The 20,073-nt window shown below is 39.1% G+C and overlaps 1 long non-coding RNA gene across 3 annotated transcripts in view; it reads left to right on the plus strand.

Annotated features, from left to right (window-relative positions):
- Positions 1–20,073, plus strand: part of LOC126470967 (uncharacterized) — a 151,911-nt gene that overhangs the window by 126,513 nt on the left and 5,325 nt on the right. Inside the window, exon 1 of one of the 3 annotated variants that reach the window (XR_007586284.1) lies at positions 10,234–10,279. The exons of the other annotated variants lie outside the window; for them this stretch is intronic. This is a non-coding gene — a long non-coding RNA (uncharacterized LOC126470967). Of the gene's footprint in view, positions 1–10,233; positions 10,280–20,073 lie in introns of those variants that run through there. 3 annotated transcript variants of the gene reach the window in all.

The raw sequence follows: 20,073 nt of genomic DNA on the forward strand, positions 1-20,073 counted from the left end.
TTTTTCCTTGCCCGCTCACTCCTACTGAAATTTGCAGTATTATAACACAAAGCCTAATGAATAATCCTGTGGTTAGGATAATATTGCTTATTATCTTCAAAAACCAGTCTGACATCTTGTCCATTTATTACCAGCTCTGTGTTGTTAACCAGCCATAGCTGGACAGACTGCATCAAGATTACAGTAGTATTACAACAATAAAATGAATGAAAGACTGCAGTTTAAACTATGATGCTACAAAATATATAATGAAGAGAACAACTCGATTATAATCTAATGTACAATGACAATACAACTATGAAATCAGTTCTAGAACATAGTGCACAGTTCAGACAAAATTTTAGTCCTAAATTGCTCCATTGGTAATGACAGGATACCCTTAGGTAGTGCATTCAACAGTTCGAGAGCCGCCCTGTGGACACCCTTTGTGTTTTTGTTAATCAACATCCAGGGCTTTCTATACTGTCTATTTTCAGTGCTGTGGTGATGAAATTTATTTCTCTTTCTGTAGCGTGCATGATTTACCTCCATATGAGCAAGGCAGTTGAATAAAGATTGGCTAAAACAAAGTATATTCTTGCAGCCTGCAGAGTGCCTCCACAGCAGCAGCCCATGTCTCATGCAGCTTTGGAAAATTACATGGTACACTGTTGGTTGCTACTTGTCCAATATTACACCTTGTAATTTTACCAGGAGATACAGGACCCAGGAAAGTTTGGAATATACCATTTTGAGGGCTGTGGCCATGTTAACATAGAATCAATGAAAAAGCCCATGGCTGCTGTGTCACACAGGGCTCCAGTTTCATTCAATAAGGCTCCATGTCATTCTGTGTTTTGTATTCACTAATTTTCATCTTGTTCATAATAAACTAGGCCTTGGCTTTGTTTAATAGGACTTCTGCTGGTTGAAAAGCCTGAGCGACACTCTCCCTTTTTGAGAACAAATGTTATTATCTGCAAACTGCAAGGTGTGCCCATTGATACTTATGTCACTAACAAAAATCAGGAACAACAGAGACCCCATTACAGGTTCCTATGGTGCACTCCATTTCAACTTCTTTTCAATTGAGTCTACTCCTTGCACTGATACAATCTGCTGTCTGTTATTTAGGTAGGAATTCGCTCAACAGCTCCCCCAGCACCACATGATTTTACATTGCTGAGGAGGGTCTTACATGAGGTACAATTGAATACCTTACTAAGCTCACAAGGTACCAGTGCTCTAGACTCTTTTGTCTTCAAAACCCTGACTTATATTTGTAACTAAGTCAAGTACTGCTACTGTCATTGACCTACCATTCTAAAGGCGATATTGTGATCACAAAAGAAGTTACTTCCTCCAAATAACTTATCCATATTAGAAGATTACTAAATACTTCAGTGAATAATGCATTTATTGTTTACTAAGCCACTGAAAAGGGAAAGGTGGACGAACATAAAAATTTCGTGCTGACTTTTGTAATAGAACTATTGGAAACTCACAGGGAGAGACTGTGGTGCATGTGTTTTGTTTCAATAGTTGTTTTAAAATATAGCACACTGGAAGTTCATTTCAAGTTATCATCTGTGTTTAATGCATAATAAAGGACTATTGTTAACAATTCTCAAAATTTTCATTAATTATTAAAAAATCATTCCTATGCTAGAGTAATTTAGATGAAATTCCATGTTTCAGTACCAGCTGGCCACATAAACTAGTGCCGGTAGGTTAGCTGCAAGTGCAACAACTATTGGCCTGAAGAGCTTCCTTAGAAGTTATTGCTTATTGGTTGTCCAAAAGTTTGTCTTTTTAGAAAGGGTAATGATAAATGGAGCTTTATATTCATTTTGATTAATTCTATAGTGCATTTTTAAAAAAAACACACACAACAGGCTATTCCTTGAGCTCACAAACTTTGGCAACCATACATTACATTTGAGAAATTATGGTAGTATCGAATTAGGGGAAAATGCAGTTATCGGTTCAGGTCATATCTTTTGAACAGAGTCCAAAAAGTTGTAATCACCAAACAAGTAGTGAAAGTGTTGGTTAAAGCAGTAAGTAGCAAGACAAGGAATTCCTCAATTTTCACACTTTGAGCAATTCTGTTTATCATACTTTGCAATGATCTGTCCCTAAACATTCAGAATGGTCTATTGGTAATGTCTTCTGGTGATTCTAATATACTGTTCTCATCAACTCAAAGCTCTGACTGCTGATACAAACATAAAAATGCAACTGCAAAATTCCTCAGAGTATGTTGACAGACAGTACTCGACAGTAGGAATACTTAAAAGAGAAGTCATTAAACAGACTGAGTAAAGTCATCAACACAGAAACAGTCAAATGTGCTTGCTTTGCAGTTGTATATTTTGTAATGCCACACTGCATTACATTTTGGGACATATGTCTCAAAAATATATTTATTACACAAAAGATGAAATAATGAAATAAGTGCCTTTCTCTTCCATCACTTGACACCTTTGAAAGAACTCAATGTTTTGCCACTGTCATGTATCTATATGAAGCAGTGAGCTTAATTTTTAACAGAATTTATGTTCTTCACTTCAAATATTCTGTTAAATTGTTGAAAGAGTGGCTAATGAGGTATTATTTTGTTTTGTTTTTAAATATTTGCAAATGTTCAGTTTTCTGCTTGCAGCCCACTTTTATAGACTTTTGTATGCAAAAATAAAACTCCATTATGAACCCTAGAAAGGGATACATAGCTGACATGGGAATTATTACTTCATCTAGTTATGTGATTGTGAATTGCTGAGTTCATCCTAAATTCACTCTTGCTGTTAACGAAAAATACCACCAGGGAGAGTATACATGTACCAATCCCTAGGTCCATAAAGAGGCTTCTATAAGATGTTCAGTTGCAAAGTCTACCAAATGTACGCATTTATTAATTTTATTATGTACATTTCAGTATAGGGCTACTGTATGAATTACTCTACAATGTGGGACCATGTAGGGAAACCATCTACTACATATCAAGTACATACAGGGAAAAACAGTGTATTAGTGAACAAACAAGGACAGGAAGCAACAAAGAATATGAGTAATTAAAGACACACTGCACTTGTCACACATTTATTAGTTGATTATGTCACTCTCACACAGCATTTGCTCCCTCCCCCCCTCCCCCCTCCTAAAAGATGAGAGGGAGTTCAAATTTGAACTCACAGCCAGCTTGTGTGTGGGTGGCTGGGCATGATGGACATGTAACTGACTGTCAGTGACACAGCCAGAACCGTAGAATGATGGTTGGTAGGAGTGCCATTGGTAGCAGACAGAGGGGGAGGGGTGTGAGGTGTTCCTTCCCCTGGTAACATTGTGTAGCCACTGGAAATCAGTGGTAGTCATTTCCAAGCAATTCAGTGGACTTGTGACGATATTGCAGACCAGGTCTGGTAGAGATATGGTGAACCATAGTATGTGTGCCCATGCCCTGTGATTTTACGGGCCACAGTTACTCCGTGGACGCAGTTGTGTGCGAGGCACAGATGCAATGCAGAGGTGTCCTATGTTGTTCTTATGTTTTGTGGGCCACTTGGAGTTTGTCTTCTGTTTCCAATAGGGTATCATTCAACACCACATTGTCCTCATGCAACTTGATTATTTCACACCTGATTGTTACATAATCTTGTTTCATGGTATGGAGATGTAATTTCAAGTTGCAGCAGTACGGCTCCCAGTACTGTTGATGGTCATTTGAGGTGTTAGCACTTAAATTATACACATTGGACATTGTGTACTTTGATGAATGAGCCTTTCCTGCAAGAATAGTATGACTGTTGACAGAGTGTATCAGTCATTCATTTAGTAAATTGGTGGTCAGTGCAGCCTGTGTGAGGAAATCAGCACCTGAAATAGGTTGAGCAATGTTGGTTAATTTGTAAGTCCACTTGCAGTTCTCAAAGAGGCAATTGTCAGCCTCAAACGTATTGTGACCATATGCACATATGACGGACTTGTTAACTGCCATTAAATTGGCCTTAGTGTGGCAGTGTGCTGATCTCTGATCCCATTTAATTAATAACACTAGCCCTGAATAGTGGTTGGTAATGAACAGCCTTTGTAATGTAGTGCCGTGTAGTGATTCGGTAGTCAGCAGCTTTGGAGGCATTCCAATAGAAGCATTAGGCTGAGCAGTCCTATACTGTCTTTTTGACATAGGGTGCTAACTGTTCTAAAACAGTAGGTGCTGTAAATGGGTGTCAAACTGTTGCACCTGAGCCAAATCATCCCTCGGCATTGAGGTGCAAACATAATTTCTTGCACTTCATTGTCAGTTGACCAAAATGTCTGTGGAACAGTAAACATTTGTCTGAGTGGTCTCATGGCTATGAAACCACTGTGGGCATGTGCAAGGGGCTCGTTTGTGCTCAGCTGTCATGATCAATAGTTGCAACATTTACGACTGCTTAGTTAGCCGCTTGACAGTGGCATGGGGAGTTCACAGGTCCTCGAGAACACTCTGTGACATTCAGGCAGATGTGGCATGGTAGCGAGGCAGCAGCATGTTGGGCTGGTCACTCTTCCTTCAGAGTGAATGGAAATTATCACGGTGGCCACTGTGACATATGTTTTGGGCAAGGTGTGTGCTTTATTGGTAACTAATATAATGGTTGCCCTTCCTGAGCAATTAAAATTAACCTCATTTTGGTAGCAATTGTTGTTGACAAATGTGTAACAGTAAAGCATCCAAACTGATAATCATTCCATGCAGATGTCTCCAGAATTCAGACAGAATCATGTCATCATGCCTCTCATGGTACAGGACTTGTGTGAGCCTTTGACCCATTGATTTTGTGCAATGTGAAATAAGCGCCATCATGAGGGCATTGTAGGCTTGGTGCAGGGAGCATCATAATATAATGTCCAACACTACTGAAGTAACACGTTGATCAAGATTACTGGTCACCAAAGTGAACTATTTAAAAGAGTCACTAATTTGCTGTTACTTGAAAATGCTCTCCATTTATTGCAACTAAGTTTTCAATTGACTGTTTGCAAACAGTGGGGCCTGAATTTGCAAATACAGTGTGGGAGGACTGCGAAAGCTGATGAGTGGATATTTCTGTTGATCTCACATGTGGTACCAGTGAACGCGAAATGACTGGAAATATGTTCACTCTGAATTTGATGTCTTACGACAGTGCCGTAATTATGTGTGAAGCAATGTTATGTGATTGTATCACTGTGTCCAATGTCATGACCAGTGTGTTTGGAACCGTGATGTTCCAAAGTGGATCGGTGTGTGGCACGGAGTCTAGTGGTTGAAAAACAGGAGGTGGGCAATGTAGAATCTGTATCTCATTTTTAATGACCTGGACGGTACCACTGATGGAATGTAGAAGGTTATGTGTGGTATGCCTGATGGTACTTATCTATGCTAACTGCAGCAGATAACCTATCCACGAGAGCAGAATTGCTTCTTTGGGTTCACAAATTATGGAAGAACACTATCTCCTACAAATAAAATACATTCATGGACTAACAGTGTAATACACTGAGGTGTCAAAAGTTATGGGTTGCCTCCTGATATCATGTTGGACGTGCTTTTACCCAGAGTAGTATAGCAACATGACGTGGCGTGGATGCAATACATTGTTGGAAGACCCCTGCAGAAATATCGTCCCATGCTGTCGCTGTAAGTGTGAATGTTCCTGGTACACAAGTTTGTGCATGAACTGATATCTCAATTATGTCCCATAAATGTATGAAAGGATTCACGTTGGGTGATCCTGGTGCCTAAATCATACACTTGAATTGTTCAGAAAGTTATTTAAACTGAGTGCGAACAATTGTGGCCTGGTGACCAGGTACACTGTCATCTATAAAAATTCCACCATTGTTTCAAACATGAATAGCTGCAAATGGTCTCCATGTAGCTGAACATAAACATTTCCATTCAATGATTGGTCCAGTTGGACCAGAGGAGCAAGTCCATTCTATGTAAACACAGCCCACACAATTATGGAGCCACCAATAGCTTGCCTTGTGCTTGAAATTTGCTACTGTCGAAACACTCTTGACACTGCGGATCTCAGAATACTGAATTCCCTAATGATTTTTGAAGTGGAAAGTCCCACACATTTAGCAGCAACTACCATTCTGTGTTCAAAGTCTGTTAATTCCCCTCATATGGCTATAATCAGGTTGGAAACATTTCACATGAATCACTCACATACAAATGACTGGTCTGCTAATGCATTGTCCTTTTATACACTGTATACATGAGATTACCACCATGTGCACATTGCTATTCTATGACTGTTTTTCACCTCAGTGTAAACCACACTTTATTGTGCACAGATACAAAAGACACATTTGTACACATTAGCAAACAAACCAAAACAGGAAGCATCAAAGAACATGAGAAATTAGAGAGACACTGCACTTGTCACATATCAATTAGTTGATTACATCACTCCCACAACCGCATTTTGTCAATTCCCAATGTAAAAGTAGTTATCAAAATTATTCATGGAACCATTGACTGCATGTGAATGATTTGGTGTAGATAAAAATAAATAAATACCTTATCCCCATTCAGTATTTCAATTTTGTGGGCAAATAATGTAGAATAAGTGATCAAGTCTGCTCTGATATATGACACTTGCGGCAAAATTACTACATGGACTAGAGAATGTTTACAAGACTTGGCAATGTCAACACAGCACTAGGACTACTACCTACAAAGTTCTGTGACTATAATGAAATGGGATTAGATTACATTAGATTTAGTTTTTGTGCCAGAGACGTAAAAACGTAGTGATTCTCACGGGTGTGAAACAAGTCACAAAGTGTAACATAAAAAAAACATAAAACATCTGAATATAATAATCACTACCCTGATCAATTATCAGCAGACTGTCAAAATAGGTAAATGCATTTCAGTAAACTAGAACACCTAATATTTACAGAATTAATACTCTGTCAGGATGAAACACAGCTATGCACTTTTAATAAATTTATCATTCATAAAATACCTAATCTTGTCAGTTGTGACCTATTGGTGCAAACTAAAATTTTTCCTTAAGATGGTCTAACAGTCACTGTTTAGATATTTATTTGTAGAGTAGAAGGAGTTGCCTACCAGAAAGTCTTTCAAACTCTGTTTAAACTGTGCTTTATCTGAAACCAAGTTTTTAATGGTTGCTGGTGATTTGTTGAAAATGTGTGTTCCTGGATATTGGACCCCTTTCTGATCCAAGGTAAGTGATTTTAGGTTTTTATGTAGATTGTTCTTATTCCTAGTACTGATACTATGTATTGAGCAATTGGTTGGAAATGGAGATATATTACTTGCAACAAATTACATTAAGAATAAATATACTGAGAAGCAATGGTTAGGATACAAAGTTCCTTGAACAGGTTTCTACATGATTTTCTTGAATTTACACAACAAATGAGTCTTGTTATATGCTTTTGCTTGCTAAAAACTTTTGCTCGGCTTTGTCAGTTACTCCAGAATATGATCCCATATGACATTACAGAAAGAAAATTTTAAAAAAAATATATGCAAGTTCTTATTATATTCACTACATCTGACATCATTCTGACTGCAAATCCCATCCCAACTGAATTTATTATCGAGTTATAATCCCAGAAATTTAACACTGTCAACCTGTTTGATCTGCATGTCTTCATGTGCTATACACATGCTACAAGGAAATCTCTTACAGGTTCTGGTGTGTCTTTGCAAAGTTTAACGACAGTGAATTAGTTTTCAGTCATTTATTAACGTAAGTGAAAGCTTGATTAGCAGCCATTTCTAAATCTGTACTTGACTTCCTACTTATTGCAATGTCTGTACCATCTGCAACAAAACAAAGTTAGCATCTGGCAATGTAATGGGCAAGGAGTCATTAATGCACACAAGAAAAAGCAACAGACCCAAGATGGAACCTTCAGGAACACTACACGTAATCAATTCCCAGTCGGATGAAGACTGACTGCTTAATGCTCAGGTATTTCACAATGACACCCTTTGTTTCCTGTTAGTTAAATAAGGCTCAAACCATTTCACAGCGCTACTGTTGAGAGAGAGAGAGAGAGAGAGAGAGAGAGAGAGAGAGAGAGAGAGAGAGAGAGAGAGAGAGAGAATTTCTATTATAATTTTAATTCTCTACTAGTAAAGTTAATAACAATGTTACTTTTGGGGTAATCAGTGAATGTTTCGACAAATGGAAGGCAAGGTTGGTCATTACATTAGCACATCAACAGTAAGCTCAATTATAAATTTAACTTTTCATCAGATGAGGGCAGTCTAAGGGATCACTGTAATTTTTGCCAGATTTACTACTAGTCATACTTTGAATTCTTTCTCTATCATGTCAGAAAATGTAGCTGAGACACAACTAAACATTACAAAGGGGTTATAAATCATATTCTAAATACATACTCGTACTGGACTATGTGGTAATCTATTTGACTGTGAACTTTTCACAAAAATATTGTTATTCCATTACTAGAAATTTAAAGCCCCATAATGAAATATAATTCACAATTTCTATTGACTATTTTGATGAGATGAAATTTTCTTTCTAGATTAGATTAAGTTTTTGTTACATAGACCCAAAAGTGACATGACTCTCATGAGTGTGGAACATGTCAGAAAATGTAACAAAATATAGAACATATGAATGCAACACTCGCTTCTCCAATCGTTTGTCAGGAGATTGTCGCAATATGTGAACATATTACTATAAACTGGAACTGCTAATATTTACAGAATTCATACACTATCAGAATGAAACCTAGTTATAAATATTTGATAAATTTATCATCATACCTAATCTTAACTGTTGTGACTAAGTGCTGTCAAAACGGAAATTTTTACATAAGCTGGTCTAACTATCCCTGTTAGGATATTCGTCTACAGAGTAGATGAGTTTCCTACCAAAACGCCTTTCAAACTCTGTTTAAGCTGTAATTTATCTGAAACAAAGTTTTTAATGGTTGCTGGCAGTTAACTGAATCTATGTATTCCTGAATATTGGGCGCCTTTTTCGACCAAGGTACGTGAGGTTAGGTTTTTATATAGATTGTTCTTATCACTAGTATTGATACTATATATTAAGCTATTGGTTGTAGACACATTATTTTCAACGAATTTCATAAAGGAATAAATATACTGAAGCGGCGGTTAGAATATTCGATTCCTTGTGTCCACTACTACAATAACTTCGTCTAGACTTCGAAGCTGAACACGCTATCCTTTCGTACTGACAAGACCTTTGGCGATGTTACACTGACAGATAATAGCAGGAATTGGCACAAGCGCGGAGGGTGTGCAAGTTATCCATTCGTAAACTGTTATATTTTGCTGTTATAAGAATAGCGATAACCAAGAAAAATTGTATTCAATAGAAATGGTTAAGCCCAGAAGTATTTGCATTTCGGTTGAAGAGATTGGGGAAGCTCCAACATTCCTGCTTGTTACGCTCGTTGAAATTTTAATCAATATTATTATTATTATTATCGTCGTCGTCGTCATTACGACTAAGGTATTAAGCTCTACAGGATCTCTCCAACTATTTTATGTCGATTCTTTTACGGCTTCTGTGCTTCGCCAACCCTCCTCCTTTCTCCGGGCTTGGGACCGGCAACAGCAACTGCAGAGCTACTTAATTCACTCCAACAGTAACTGCAGGCGGAGTTAAAGTGGTTTCCCACACCAAGATTTCAATTTCTACGTTTACACTACAAACAAATTTACGATAAGTGCTACTCATATTGACTCTGCTGTACTTCAATTTTCTCTCTCAATTGCAGCGCCGAAGACTCGCTATTTATAGGCTACAAGATTGCCGCTCACAGCTATCGATAGTTAACGAGTGTCGAACCATTGCAAAGAAATTTATTACACTTGTATTTCCATGGACCTAGCTTTCGTTGAATTAGTCAATTTACTTTGTTTTGCAATACTTGTAAATATGTAATAAAGCGATACAAGTACAGTGTTTGGCGGTGAATCGCACAAGACTTAAATAACAGCGAAACAAGGGGAAGTGATATAGTTCTCAGAAGTTACCACATCCCATTTGAAGGCGTTGTGAGTATTAACTTTGAAGACGAAATTTTTGGCGAGCGGGAAGATCTGTGTTTGTTATTGTTTTGGTCAAGATAGTAGGTGCTTCGTGGAACTGTAGTGATAACTCAGCCATAGGCTTCGTGCTGTTCCGATTTATAAGAAACGAAAAGCAGAACGCAAAATGGGTTGCAAAATTGTTGGAGAGAGAATAGGAAACGTAATATACATTGACATTCTGGGAGGCAAGTGAGTTGATTAGTTAAAATGATTGTGGTTAGCATATCGTATTTTCCCGTAGAATATAAATGTAGAGGATTTATCTAATACTGTGTCGTATGTGCCCAAGCTGCAAGTACAGCGATGTACTGAGAACGTTATAAACCGCAGATTTAGTTTCATAGTTGTAAGTATATATTAAAGAGTACGAAGGTATGTTGTATGCAACTTAGTACTGTTTATATGGTTGAGGGAAGGCTTCTTGAAAGTTAACTCTCATTTAAACATTTTGAGTTGTTAAGTAGTGAAGTTCTTGAACTTCATTTTCAGTCACTGAAGTGTTTAACGATGAAACTTGCTAAAAGCAGAAGGTGACATGCAGCTAAACAGTAGATACTGTGAGAAATTTTTTCATTTGCAAAACAGGATACTGATGTTGCAAGTAAGGGTTTATGCGGCTTACATTCAGAAAATCAGCGTCTTCAAAATTCGCTGTTTAATTAATCTTAAGTACCAGTGGGGAGTAAATGGTTTAGGGTGTAAGTATTTCAGTGTTAGAATAGACAATTTTTAAATCTTTGCTGCACTGATTAAAAATAATATGCTGTAGTACAGATTGAATAAAATTGTGCTGTCAGTCTTGTTTGTGGGCCAGTACAGTGAGAAAGATTTCTAAGTGCAAAGCAGGCAGTGCTGACGTTTTTTGGGTTGTACCAAAAAGATGCACACACTGAACAAATGTTTCAACAGTAATTAAGCTTCTTTCTAGATAATTTAGTCCTGTTTCCTTGCCAATTGGCAGTCATTGCCTTATCAATATTTGTGAGGCGGAAAGCGAAAAGGGACCTCTTGTCGAAAATTTAGGAATTTGAGTTTTTGTAGTTTTTACATTCAGCATTGCATTCTGAACAACTTGTAAAAAAATTTTATTTCTATCTCTAAATTTGAGGAAGTTATGGCAGGTTGAATATTTATGACATAAAAGAGGTGTTTTGAGATATGGGCTTTTAGAGTTTCACTTTATTATCATTGCTTGACTTTACATATGTAAGAAACAAATTCTGCATATATATTACACTTAAAATGTCCTTTGTCAAGTGGTTTGGAGTTTTTTAAATTAACACTTCACAATAAGTGGATTACTCCCTGAGACCTATATCACATCAGAGTGTAAATACATTTGAAACCAAATAAATTGGCCCCTTGTTGAGAAATATATAGCAAGCCCCGTGCTTATTTTTTTGGCATAATATTTATATTTTTACACTATGTTATGGCATCTTTTGGATCAAATTTTGATCCTGGAGCAATTAATGGCACTAGAACCACAAGAAATTGGAAGTCACAAATCCTCCAAAATAGATTACTGAGATCCCATATTTTGTAGTTGCCAAACGACTTGATTTTCTGTTCATAAAGAAAAGGCTGAATGGGGTTAAAGGCACTTTAACTAGAGCGTTTTCACCTCTTCTTTTTTTTTACTGGAATATTTGTTTGTTCAGGTTCTTCACCAGGATCTTTACTGTCGCTGACTTGAGTTTCTGGTTCACATTCTGAGCCTACTTCAAGACACATAATGTCTTTGTAGTTCTCTTTCCAATAGGTCCTGATGTTTTTAAAAGGGTACTGTTTTCGTTGTCTTGTCATGCCTGGAGGAATTACTGCAGCAGGAAACCCAGTGGGTTCATTGTCATTGGGGAAGACGCAATACACAAATTCATTTCCATCAATGTCCAATTTGCAATGTACTCTGCCTTTGGAGCTAACGTTGAACTCAAAGTGGTTGTATTTAGTTATGTGAGGTACTTTGTTAGCATTACTATCCTTCAAGAAATTTAGCCAGTCATATGTATTCACAGCAACTTCACCTATTTCATTTCCAACAGCAACAGTTGAGTTAACATGTGTTGTAGATGTAGATTTCTCAATGCAGTCGGCGAACTCTTGTATGGAAGAGATATAGGTGACCCTAAATCTTTTCTTTAAAAGTCCATATGCCCAGTCACATGCAAATTTTGTGTGACCTACTGGCATGAATGACAAAACAGTTCTCTTATTTTTGTTATTACTGATTCTCCGAGCAAGATATCGTAATAAGATGTTGTTCTTGTTCTGACCTACACAATTGTCAGCATGAATGAACATTGTCTTCTCCATGACTGTAGTTTTTCGAGTAGTTGTGGAAAAGACTGGCAACAACATTGGATCCCTTTGTTGTTCCTACACTTTCTGGGAGTAGATAGTTTACTTGTTTGTTCACAGTCTCACACATAACCCCAAATATTCCTATTCTGAATGGAACCAAGAACTAAATAGGTCCAGGCTGCAACAGGTTACTGGGTATGTAAACCTGCTGGGCCATGTCAAAACCGTAGTGTACACAACTTCTATCACCATCTTCAAAATTTTCCTTAGTCTTTTTGATAGTTCCCTTATAAAACTCTCTTTATTTTGCAACAAGTTGTAGATGGGACCTCATTTTTTCAATAGTTTCCATTTTAGTTTCTTCAGGCACTGATGCCATTGCAGTTCCTGGAGTGAAATGCCATTGGCAAAATGCACAAAGATCTGATTTGGACTTCATGACAACTATTTTTGGGCATATCTCTTTCTAAATATTACAGAACACTTTGCTTGCTACTGGTTTTACGGGCATATCATTTGTAAAGGAAGCCATGTAAGTTTCAAAAATTTTGGCTTTATTAGCACTTGAAGGTAGAAGTTTGAAATTTGCATTAAATTGAGTGCTACTTCTGCCTGGTAAAATTATGGCATGTTGTTCTGCATAGTTGTGTAAAATCTTTACAACAAACTCTGAATCAGAAAAAGAAGTCACATTCTTAGGAAGTTTTCTTGCATTACCATGAGCTTTGACAGTCAATCCATATCATTTTACATTTTTGTTAGAGCGCTTTAGTCTTTTAATTTTAATATTGTTGGAAAACATGTAAGTGTTTTTACAAACATGCCGACCTTTTACTTAGTATTTACTTCTGGTTGTTTCCTCTCAGTTTGTACTTTATGTTTACGAGCTGTCAAAGAAGAATCTGAAGTTACACACTGCAATTGGCCTAAAATTACTTGATCTAATGTGTTGACATTGTTCTCATACTGATCAATCTCAGCACATTCATGACGTATTTCCAAATAGTCATCAACTGAACAGTAATTGCAACATTCTTCTTTGCACCCGCAACCTGCTTTTAAAAACTCTGAAACGAGAGCATGATCTCTGTCAGCAACAAAAGAGTCAATTAAATTTATGCAGCCATCAGGTCAAAGTCTTGAGCACCATCGTTCTCATCTACAACTTGATCACTATTAACTTTTCGTTCTATTTCAATAATAACATTATCAGTAACATTATCGTTGTTACCTAAGGCTTCATTAAACTTCAGAATGTCTTGTAATAACGAAATACCAGATAGGTTTTTGCTTGTATTGAAAATTTTACTCTTCCGACAAGAGGTTCCTTTTTGCTTTCCGCTTCACATTTACTATCTGAGGCTACTGTCATGTTATTTGCTCAAGGTCAGGTGCTGACGCTACACCCATCTGCTTAGACCTGTGACGTACCTGTGATGTGGTGTTAATGTCATGGTGAGATTTGATGTTTCTGAGTCTGTCTGTGTTTGTAGATGGTGTGTTGTAGTATTTGGGGGCGCTCTCTTGTGCTAGATGTATGTTAGTGAGTTGTTTGACATGAATTGAATGTTTCAGGTTGCTATTGGAAGAATTTCTACTGGTTTTCTGCTGAGATAGTTTGAATTTTCACATTGTACCTGATGGATTCATTTTTATGTTCGGAAATATTAGTGGCATGTGTTTCTTATGGTCAGAGATTTAATATTAATTTTTTCTTTCTTCATCAGTTGTGAATAAGATACAGATATTTATGAGTAGGTCATTACTTGTTGCAGTGGGAGATATTTTTGTTTTTATTATATGTTTTATGATGGCGATGAAAGAGTCGTCGCCAGTGTTGGCTGGTGACCAGTGCTAAATAGAAACATATAAATCACAGCAGGTTTGTCAGTAATGTCAATAAGGTGCTGGCTGCATGGTCTGGATCTGCAACGACTAAAATAATTAGAAGTCGTCGGAAAAAATTATATATATTGTACTTAACTGGTTGTTCAGGATTCTTCTTGGCTTCATACATACAATTATAAACAGATAGCTATTGAGGCCTCACTTAGGCCATACATTACTAAGCGCCTTGTTAGAGGTTGCTTCCTATCAGCTGAAGGTTATGCTACTTTACTACTTGATGTTCCGAGCAAGAGTGGACGAGAGCTCGCTAGAAACTTGATACCAGCCGCAGAGCAGTGCTGGTTATCACTCATGGGTACAATGATACTAATACGGACAGCAATTGATAACTTCAACCCCTGACAATTGTGGTATCATACGTTGATACCACATTCCTCCTTCCACATCTGCGAATGGCCGTTGAATGTGGTTTATGGCCGCCACGTGGGAGACGCCATGCTGATGTAGTCGAGGAGGTGGGGAGCCTGACTGCAGGCGGGGCATGCCCACCTACACCATGCCATTCCGACCAATGGGAGACAGGAAATGCCTGGAAATCTACTCCAGGGTGCACGTCAACATGAGGCATCTGCGCTTCTACAACTATGGGAGGAACCGAAGGGTCGACCTCCATCGGGTCGGGGCACCTGACCGGCATCAAAGACTGGAAATCAGGAAGTGCAGACTGTTCTGTGGCGTTGGATGGCGTTGTAACCTGAATTTCACTGTGCCCTATCACAGTTGAAGGCACCTGGTCCATAGGGTCATCTGGTCACCGCAGCGTTGCTGGCACTGCGGGCGACTCCCCTGTGAGACATGGTATGCGCGCTGGCACGTCATCGCGCGGCGAAGGCGAAGCTACGGGTGCTGGCACCCAGGGGTGAGGAGAGCAAGAAAGAGGGCCCTTCGAGGGCACCCCCGACGGCGCCGACACTGGAAACATAGGGCAAGTGGCAAAGACACGACGGCTAAAGAGACGCATCTGCTTCTAATACCTGGACACCTCACCAGATGGACCTGATATGACAAACATAGCACGACCAAGATAGCGAAGGGTGCACCCTTTCAACCATCGGCGATTGCCGTGGGAATGATGAAAATAGACAATATCATCAGGCAAGATTTTGTGGGTCTGCCATGGCAAAGAAACGCGGTGTGGGGGATGCAACAAATGCAGAGTTCTGTGAGGATGACCTTGCAGTGATTCACCTGCAAAGCACCGTCGCATGGCTGCGATCGGTACAAAGACAAAAACAACAAAAGAGCATCCTAACAAGAATGAGAGTCAATCAATTTAGACATTTGCGACTTAAATGTCCGAACGAATCTTTCAACAGCTCCATTCGATTGAGGGGAGAATGGTGCTGAAGTTAAATGCTGAACACCATTAGCTTCATAAAAGGTTTTGAACCCTGCAGACACAAATTGAGGTCCACTGTCAGGGACAATGACTTGTGGCAGTCCTTCTATGCTAAATATAGAAGACAAGTATTTGATGGTAGCAAACGATGTTGATGACATGTGAACAACAGATGGAAAACTGCTGAAAGAATTAACCATCATGCATCCCAAACAGGACAAGCGAAATCTAAATGTAAGCTATTCTGTGGCAAAGTTCCCTTAGGCCAAGAGAAAATTTTCTGCAGTGGTGCGGATTGGTTTTCTGCACACACAGAACAAGAACAACAAATCTTGGGTATGTCAGCAACAATACCAAACCAGGTACGGTGATGGCGAGCTAACTTTTTTGTCTGTACGATACTCTAATGACCTTGGTGAAGAAGTAGCACAGGTGACTGCAAAGAACGAGGAACAATAACACGAGACTGATCGATCTCCGTGGCAACACGTTGGACAAAAAGTCGTCTGCACAAAAAAAAAGACGAACCAATGGTTCTTCGATCCAAATTTTAGACAAAGGCCATTGCTTAGTGACATAATGCAAAACAACACTTAATACTAGGTTGTTAGCTGTTGCTGTGGTTATGCGACAAAGGTCAGCGGGAAAACTTTCTACTACGTCATCATTTTGCACACCAGTGAACATACAAGCCTGTTTGGAAGAGTCGAACAGCAAGTTTTCAGCTATAGGCAATCTGGATAACGTGTCGGCGTGGGTTTTTGTGACTCCAAAAATCAAAGCAAGAGCTTCCTTCTTGATCTGTGAGTAGTTACGCTGTGCAGAGGAGAGTAGCTTTGAAGCAAATGCGATCAGGCAATTGTGCAAACCAATTTTGTGAGCAAGAACAGCTCCGATCCTAAAATCGGAAGCATCAACCATGAGGCCAAGAGGTTATGTACTAGATAACAACGCAGATTTAAGCTGCTGAAGGGCACATTCACATTCAAGCGACCAGTTGAACGAAACGTTCTTTCAACATAGTCGATGTAATGATGTTGCAAGAAATGATGCGTGAGGCAATAACTCCTGATAATAATTGAGCTTTCCAAGGATGGATTGTAATTATTTAACTGTCTTGCATGCTGGTAGCTCTGATATTGCTCTTACATGATCCGGACTTGGATGGATGCCTTGAGAGTTTATTACATGTCCTAAGTAGGATAACTGTTCAGAAAAAAATGTACACCTGTCCTTATTGAGTTTAAGTCCATTCTCATGTAACACTTCAAGTAACTGTCTCAAATTATGCAAATGTTCATGCTGTGTAGAACCAGAAGCTACGATGTCATCTAGGTAATTACACACTGAAGAAATCGATGCACAAAGAGTCTGTAAGTACTGCTGAAATAGTGCAGGTGCAGAGGCTCATCCAAACAGAAGCCTCTTAAATTTGTAGAGACCTAAATGCGTTTTCACGATGAGAATCTTGTGGGATTCATCATCCCCAGGAATTTGAAGATGTGCATCTTGCAAATCTAACTTGGAAAAATATTTACCTTGACACAATTTGTCAAACAAGTCTTCTGGACGTGGCAAAGGAAATGTTGAAACAACAAGTTGAGGATTGATGGCAGCAATTTGCCTGATGGTTTTGTTAAGATAACCAACAGTGAAGCCCATAGTGATGCTGTCACTGGTTAAATCACTCCTTGTTCCTCAAGTGCATGCAGTGTTTTAGCAACTTCATCTAGAAAGCGCGTGAGGCACTGTGTGAGAGCGGAAACATTTAGGCTGTGCATTGTCCTTCAATTAAATATGCGTCTGAAAATTTGTCTCGCGCCCTAAGCCTGGCGAAAAAAATGTCAGCAAACTCTTGACATAGTTCGGAAACACTGTTGGTGGGAACACATTTAGTGATGGCTAGTATGTCATCATGCATAATTAAGGAGAATACATCAAATAAATCAAGATAAGAAATGTTTACATATGAGGGTGAACACAGTGCATGAAAAGAAATCACTTGAGTTTGCAGTCCTAAAACCTGGATACTTTGACCACTGTAGGTAGCTAACTTAACATTTGCGTTACTCAATGGAGGTGAACCAAGAAATTCATAAGTTTTATGATTTGTGAGTGTAACAGAAGCTCCAGTGTCCAACTGAAAAGGGATCATATGATTCTGAATGTTCAAGTCTACAAAAAGTTTGTTCTGCCATCAGCGAAAGATGGCATTCTGAGAAGCAGTGTGCACTGGCTTGTGTTGACAGGCAGATCATGTGTGACGTGTCTCCTTACGTCGGCTTGCACTGGCATCACATAGAAAATTCACACACTCGGGCAATGTCACAGGTACTGGAGGCGAATGTACAACATTTATTTCGATTGCTTACAGCTCATTGTGATAGGAAGTCTTATTTTGGAAACCATTCCGGTGGAAGCTACTTTGTCTGGAAACGTAATATGGAGCATTTGATTTTTGTCTTTTGAGGCACACTGCCTGGACATGTCCCTTCTTGTTGCAAAAGTGGCACACGGCCTTGCACGATGGGCATGAGCGCAAATCAGGCGGCTTCTGCCGGCGCATAACAGGTGTCTGTCTCCTGGAAGTGAATTGGGCAGGCGCGCGCCGAGCCGGTACAGCATCATGTATGTGTGATGCGCGTGCAGCCAGCTTGCTAACCTGACAGACAGTGGGAGGCGATTCAAAAGAATTTGCAGCAAAATCCAAAGTGTCCTGCCTGTCCAAAATGTCCAACACTTGTTCTGAAGTTGGGTTGGATAATTTAAGAATTTGCTCTCTAATGCATGTGTTGGACACGTTTTGCACAATAGCGTCCTGTACCATTATGTCAGGATATGATATGCCACAAGAACATGAAAAGCCACAGTCATGAGTGAGGCCTTGCAAAGTGACTACCCACTCACGGTAATTCTGATGAGGTACACGTTTTGTGCGGAAAAATTTGTACTGCTGAGTGACAACATTCACACTTTCCTTGTAATAATCAGTTAATTCCTGAACAAGTTCTTCGAAACTGTGCTGATCTGGAGAACTTCTCGGGAAGAGTTTGAGGAGAATGTGGTACGATGCTATGCCAACACAAGATAAATGCACATGCAGCCGTGTTTTACGTTGGATGTCATATGCCGCAAGGTGGTTTGAAAACTGCACATGTCACTCCTGCCATCTTTCCACACAGAAGTCAAATGCACGAAATGGCGGGGCTGTGACCCGCTGTACGGCCAGCTCCTGTGCAGCCGGTACTTGTAGCACAGCTAGTTGTTGTCCCTGGACGAGCGGTCCCAATGTGTGCAGTAGTGCGTTGGGCTGCTAATTCTGTAATCGTAACAGTTCTGCCTCTGGATTTGCCATCACAACGAAAGCAAATAATCACAAACTGGAGTAGGAAAAAATGTCATGCACTCATCAATCACACCATGTGGAGAGGATGGGTGGCACAGCCGGGTATACAGTCTGTAAACATTTATAAGTAGCTCTGCTTTCACTGTTTCGCTTTCCAAAAAATCTGTACCTTTAACCTTGTCGCCAATTGTTATGACGACGACTACGAACGAGTCGTCGCCAGTGTTGAGTGGTGGCCAATGCTAAATAGAAACATATAAATCACAGCAGGTTTGTCAGTAACGTCGATAACTTGCCGGCTGAATGGTCTGGATCTGCAACGACTAAAATAATTAAAAGTCGTTGGTAAAAAAATAATATATATTGTACTTAACTGGTTGTACAGGATTCTTCTTGGCTGCATAAATATAATTATAAACAGATAGCTATTGAGGCCTCGTTTGGGCCATACGTTACTAAGTGCCTTGTTAGAGGTTGATTCCTATCAGCTGAAGGCTTTACTACTTGACGTCCCGAGCAAGAGTGGATGAGAGCTTGCTAGAAACTTGATGCAAGCCACGGAGCGGCACTGGTCGCAACTCGCGGGTCCAATGATACTAATATGGACTGTGGTCAGTAACTTCAACCCCTAACAAGTGTGGTATCGAACATTGATACCACACTATGTATGGTATGAGTTTGTTGACTATAGTTTCTTTGTGTATATTGAAATTAGTGATGATGCAATTTTTCATAAATTTTGGGATTTTTCTTGTCAGTGTGTGGTAATTGTGTTGGATTGTAATTGGTTGGTATCATGGTTATTGATGTACCATTAGAAAATGTTTCTGATATTAGTCATGTGGGCATGATTTGGTTTGTTGTACTGTGGTTTTTGTTTTAGAGTAAGTGAAAGTGTGGAAAATAGATTTTAGTGTTTGAGTGTGTTTCTTTTTGTACAGTGGGCTTTGTTTTTTGGTGCTATATAGGTAAATTTGTGTCATCGGGTTTTGGAGTTGGGTGCAAGTTCACGATATCAAGACCTTTGCTTGAGGATTAAGGGTGAAGTGAAATTTGCAACACCATGTTTTAGAGTAGTATGTTAGT

The sequence above is a fragment of the Schistocerca serialis genome, chromosome 3, assembly GCF_023864345.2.
Source record: "Schistocerca serialis cubense isolate TAMUIC-IGC-003099 chromosome 3, iqSchSeri2.2, whole genome shotgun sequence".
NCBI classification, from domain to species: Eukaryota; Metazoa; Arthropoda; class Insecta; order Orthoptera; family Acrididae; genus Schistocerca; species Schistocerca serialis.